Genomic DNA, 6762 nt, shown 5'->3' on the forward strand with positions numbered 1-6762 from the left:
GACCGACATCGATACCTCTTCTCATTACAGCACTCCGTGAAGAATGGGCTGCTATTCCCCAAGAAACCTTCCAGCACCTGATTAAACGTATGCCTGCGAGAGTGGAATCTGTCAACAAGGCTAAGGTTGGGCCAACACCATATAGAATTCCAGCATTACCGATGGAGGGCGCTACGAACTTGTAAGTCATTTTCAGCCAGGTGTCCGGATACTTTTGATCACATAGTGTATTAGCAGGTACAACAAGACACAAGAATAAACGCCAATTTCCATAGTGGAAATTGTTTCCACCGTACACAAAACATCGCTACTTCCTATACATAGCTTCCTTTTCCCTATGACATCCGATTCTTATCAATCATTTCCTCCCACAGACTTTTCTATCTTCTCATTTGAATATACAGTGAGACAGACGTCCCTCATCGCTCGACGACCTTCAGTTTCGGAGATAAAACGCTCTGTATCACACATGTTCAGAAAACAACCCACAAAAAACTAGTCGCCCTCAGGTTGTCAAAAGTAGTGCAGCAAGTGGTTTCCACCACGCCATCCAATTGGCTGCTCCCTCCATGGTCGCGGGTGATAGTCGCTTCTGCATCACAGGTTTCTGGCCACTCGCTGATGTGAAAACGAGATGCGTAACACTCCCGCCCTCATTTAATATCAGCTAGCTACCGTCGAATTCTTACTGGCAAATCAGTTGTCAGTGCGTAAGCAATTCGTTGCCACATGGTACTTGCTAAATGAAACAAATTAACTGCCAGTCGAAACAAAGGGCGCTGACGACTTGTAACATATCTGCAAAATAATTTTTTGACGTTTTCAAACAATTAACTTGTTTAATGAAATAATGTGTAACAATAATGATAATTGTGTAAAAAGAGCGCTTTTTTCATTATAACTAAGCATGCTTCAGTATTATATGTCTTATTTTGTGTATAATTAATTTCAGTTACTTATAAAACTGGTGCGCGAGTCTGGGACTCTGTCGTTACAAAGAATGACAACGCGGGTTTTGTGAGCTGTGCGGGAAGCGCGTGGTCGCGGTGGAGAAGAAACAGCTATACATGTTCATACCGTACGGTCGGCACACAAAACGTTCTGTGATTAGAACGGAAAATGTTATGCAGAGACGCACACAGTGCTAACGTTATTTTCCGCTGATGGTATTTGTATTGCGAAGTGTGAAGTATCACGATTTCTTTAGGAGAGAGGGAAATGTTACTGCAATATTGTGAGGTTTCCTTGAGGCACATGTAGTTAAAGGAAATGTGCTGATTATTGAAAATCGTTATAAAACTATATGATCTTGCGACCTCTGCCAACATATTTAGCACACGAAGCTTTTCATCAGTTCAGAATTGACTGTGCGTGACAAAATGGTTCAAATGGATCTGAGCACTATGGGACTTAACTTATGTGGTCATCAGTCCCCTAGAACTTAGAACTACTTAAACCTAACTAACCTAAGGACATCACACACATCCATGCCCAAGGCAGGATTCGAACCTGCGATCGCAGCAATCGCGTGGTTCCGGACTGAGCGCCTTAACCGCGAGACCACAGCGGCCGGCCTGTGCGTGACATAGATATCTTAGGAACATTAATCTTCTGTTTGACGAACAAATTGGAAATAGCTAAACTCTATTTACGAAATTTTCCAGTTTAAAATCTCTCGATTTTGTCGCCGTTGTCTTTTGTGCGAAGACTGATTTGATGCAGCTCTCCATGCTACTCTATGCTGTGCGAGCCTCCGCATCTCCGAATGACTGCAACCTACATCTTGCTGAATCTGCGCACCGTATTCATTTCTTGGTCTCCCTCTATTGTTTTTACCCCAACACTTCCCATCAATACTAAACTGGTGATCCGTTGACATCTCAGAACGTGACCTGTCTAACGATCCCTCCTTTTCGTCAAATTCTGCCAGATATTTTTTGTCTCCACAATTCTGTTCAGTATCTTCTCATTAGTTACGTGATAAACGCATCTAATCTTCATCATACTTCTGTATCAGCACATTCCGAAAGCATCTATTCTCTGTTTATCCAAATTGTTTGTGGGTCGTGTTCCACTTCCATACACGGCTACACTACAAATACTTTCAGGAAAGTCTTCCTAACACTTCAACCTATATTTAATGTTAACAGATTTCACTTCTTCAGGAATGCTTATCTTGTCATTGCCTACATTTTATATCTTCTCTACTTCGTCCATCATCAGTTATTTTGCTGCTCAAATAACAGAACTTATCTACCAATTTGTTTCTTTTCCTAATCTGATTCCCCTAGCATCACCTGATTTAATTCGACTACATTCGATTATCAATGTTTTGCTTTCGTTGATGTTCATCTTGTATCCTTCTTTCATGACACTGTCCATTACATTCAACTGCTGTTCCAAGTTCTTTACTGTCTCTGACCGAATTACAATGTCATCGATAATACTCGACGTTTTATTCGTTCTCCTTGAATTTTAATTCCTGATCCAAATTTTCTTTCGTTTCCTTTGCTGCTTGTTCATTGTACATATCGAACAACATGGGATAGACTAAAAACCTGCCTCACGCCCTTTTCAACCACTGCCTCCCTTTCATGTGTCTCGACTCCTGTAACTACCGTCTGGTTTATGTACTAGTTGTAAATAGCTCTTCGCTCCCTGTATTTTCCCTCTGCTATCTTCTGACTTTCAAAGAGAGAATTCCATTCAACATTGTCTAAAGCCTTCTCTAACTTTACAAATACAATAAACGTAGGATGGCTAATCTTGTAAGATAAGCTGTAGGGTCGGTATTGCCTCGCATGTTCCCACATTTCTCCGGAATACAAACTGATCTTCCCTGAGTTACGGCTCTACCAGTTTTCCATTGTTCTGTAGAGAATTCGTGTTCGTATTTTGCAACCAAGACTCATTAAACCGATAGTTCCGTAATTTTCACGCCCGTCAACAACTAATTTCTGAGGGAATTTCACCCTTCTCATACGACTTGCACACCAGATGGAAGAGTCTTCTCAGGGCTGGCTCTCCTACTGCTATCAGTAGTTTTGACGGAATATTGTCTAACCCCGGGCCTCGTTTCGACGGGTCTTTCTTAGTGGAAAGGCTGAGATACTTAGCGAGTCGTGGAACGTATATCGTAAAGACAGATTAGAGGCCACAGGAAGGGGAGTATTCATTGCAGTTGAAAAAAATAGTGTCTCTCTTGTGGTCGAAGTTGAGTGTGACAGTGAAGTCATCTGGTCGCTTATAACAGATGTAAATCAAACCGAGGTAATTGCTGGATGTTTTTATTGGCCATCCGATTCTGCTGTGACAGTTCTAGAGTCATTCAAAGAATGTCTTCCGTCAATAGAGCTTAAATACACAGATCATGCAATACTGCTTGGAGACAACTTTAGCCTACTGTGTATAGACTGAAGTGCCTATGGATTCATTGGGGGGGGGGGGGGGGGGGTACAGGCAGACAGTCATGCGAAATAGTTTTGAACATGTTGTCAGAAAACTGTCTTGAGCACCTAACTCGGCAGCCCACAAGAAATGATAATACTGTATGTTGCAGCTACAAATAGGGCGGACCTTATCGAGAGGGTCAGTATAGAAAAAGGGATTAGCGATCATGATGTCATTTTACGAACTATGTTTACGGAAGTTAATAAATGAGTCACGAGGAGTAAGAGAATGTTTCTGCTAGATAGAACAGATAAGCCGTTATTAGCATCTCATACAGACAGAGAATTTACATAGATTTGTTCCCGTACGATGGATGTAGAGGCATTATGGGCCACGTTCAAGCAGGTTGTAAATCATGGTGTGGAGAATTATGTGCCTAGTAAGTGGATAAACGATGGAAAAGACCTCTCTGCTTTAATTACAAAATTCGGAGGCTGCTGAGGAATCAGAGTCAACTGGAGTCTCGGTTCGAAGAGGAACGCACAAATGACGACAGGCGCAGGTTAGTAGAGGTTCGTGGCTCTTTGCAAAGATCTATGCGAAAATTCGCTAAGCGGGTCTAAGCCTTCTATTCAGTCCCTTGTTGACCAGCCTCGTATGGCAGTTGAAGACAGCAAAACGAAAGCCATAGTTTTGAATTTCATGTTCAAGAGATTGTTCACACAGGAGAATCGTACAAACATAGTGTTATTTGATCATCAGACTGACTCCCATAAGGACGACATAGTAATACGCATCCCTGGTGTACCGAAACAACTGAAAGAATTGGAAACAAACAAATCACTAGGTCCGGCTGGAATCCCAGTTTGATTTTACAAAGAATCTCTTCAGCATTCTCTCCTTACCCAGTTTGCATTTTTCGTGAATCTCTCGACCAGCACAAAGTCCCAAGCGACTGGTTAAAAGCGCAAGTGACTCCAGCATATAAGGAAGTAGAAGAACGCAACCGCAAAATTACAGACCAGTATTCCTAACGTCTGTTTGCTGCAGAATCCTTAAACACATTCCCAGTTCGAATATAATAAACTTTATTGAGACTGAGAGGCTTAAGTCCCCGAATCAGCATGAAGTATCGCTCGTGCGTAACTTAGTGTGCCCTTTTCTCACATGACACACTGCTAACTATGGATGAAGGGCGACGGACATATTCCATATTTCTAGATTTCGGGAAAGCATTTGACACGGTGCGCCATTGCAGGCTGTTAACGAAGGTATTAGTACATGGAATTCGTTCACAGATATGAGAGCGGCTAGAAGACTTGTTAGGTAATAGAATCCAGTATGTTGTCCTCGACGTCGAGTGTTCCTCAGAGTCAAGAGTATCGTCAGGAGTGTCCCAGGAAAGTGTGTATATAAATAAATGATTTGGTGAACAAGGTTGGCAGCAGTCTGCGGTTGTTTGCCGATAATGCCGTGGTGCATGGTAAGGTGTCTAAGTTGTGTGACTGTAGCAATATTATAGACGACTTAGACAAATTTTCCTGTTGGTGCAATGAATGGTAGCCTGCTCTAAATGTGGAAAAGTGTAAGTTAATGCGGATCAATATGAAGATCAAACATGTAATGTTCGTATACGGTATTACTAGTCTCGTTTAAATACTTGGGAGTAACGTTGCAAAGCGAAATGGAATGGGACGAGCATGTGAAAACTGTGATAGGGACGGCGAATGGTGGATCTCGGTTCATTGGGAGAATTTTAGGAAAGAGTGGTTGACCTGTAAAAGAGACTGCTCATAGGACGCTGGTGCGACCTGTTTTTGACTATCGCTCGAGTGTTTGAGATCTGTACCACGTAGGATTGAAGGAATACATCGAGGCAATTCAAAGTCGCACTGCTAGATTTTTAACTGTAGGTTGGAACAACACGTAAGTGTTACGGAGGTGCTTCGGGAACTGAAATGGGAATTCCCTGGAGGGAAGGCGACATTCTTTTCGAAGAACATTCTTGAGAAAATTTAGAGAACTGGCATTCGAAGGTGACTGACGAACGATTCTACTGCCGCCAACATGCATTGCACGTAAGGACCTTAAAAATGAGATACGAGAAATTATGGCTCATATGGAGTCTCATAGATAGTCGTTTTTCCCTCCCTCTATTTGCGAGTGGAACAGGAAAGGATATGACTAGTAGTGGTACAATGTACCCTCCGCACGCATCGTACGGTGAGTTGTGGAGTATCGATGTAGATGTAGAGCTTTGTCAAATTCTTCTCGCAGTATCATACCACCCATCGCATTTTATCTATGTCCACTTCCCGTTTTGTAATATTGCTTTCAAGTTCACCTCCCTTGTATGACACTCTACACGCTCCTTCCATCTTTCAGTTTTCCCTTCTTTGCTTAGGACCTGTTTACCATCTGAGATCTTGATATTCATGCAGTTGCTTCCCTTTCACCCAAACGCCTCTTCAATTTTCCTGTAGGCGTTATCTATCTTTCCCCTAGTGAGATACACTTCTAAATCCTTACATTTGTCCTCCACCCATTCATGCTTAGCAATTCTGCACTTCCTGTCAGTCTCGCTTCTTCAACTTTTGTATTCCCTTTTGACAGCTTCAGTTGCTACATTTTTGAATTTCCACCTTTCACGAATTAAATTCGGTATCTCGTGTGTTATCCCAGGATTTCCACTAGCACTTGTCGTTTCATCTACTTGATCCTCTGCTACTTTTTTAAATTCATCTCTTAAAGCTGCCATTTCATCTTATACTGTATTTCTTTACCCTGTTCTAGTCAAACATTGCTTGATGCTCCCTATGTAACTCTCAACAATCTCTGGTTCATTCAACTTATCCAGGTGCCATCTTCTTACTTTCTTACCGTTTTCCAGTTACGTCATATTTAATCTAGAGTTCATAGCCAATACATTGAGATTAGAGCCACATCTACCCCTGGAAATGTCTTACAATTTAAAATATGGGTCCCAAAACTGTGTCTAACCATTATATTATCAATCTGAAACCAACATTCTTTTACGATTCTTAAACCAAGTTTCAGCGATGATTAAATTGTGCTCTTTGCAAAATTCTGCCAGATGGCTTCCTCTTTCATTCACCTACTATTTTCCCTTCTCTTCACTTTCCTACTATCGAATTCCAGTGTCCTTTCGCAAGTAAATTTCTGTCTCTTCTAACTACCTGAACAATTCCAGAATGAGATTTTCACTCTGCAGCGGAGTGTGCGCTGATATGAAACTTCCTGGCAGATTAAAACTGTGTGCCCGACTGAGACTCGAACCGGGACCTTTGCCTTTCGCGGGCAAGTGCTCTACTATCTGAGCTACCGAAGCACGACTCACGCCCGTTCCTCACA

This window comes from Schistocerca serialis, chromosome 2, assembly GCF_023864345.2.
Source record: "Schistocerca serialis cubense isolate TAMUIC-IGC-003099 chromosome 2, iqSchSeri2.2, whole genome shotgun sequence".
NCBI lineage: Eukaryota > Metazoa > Arthropoda > Insecta > Orthoptera > Acrididae > Schistocerca > Schistocerca serialis.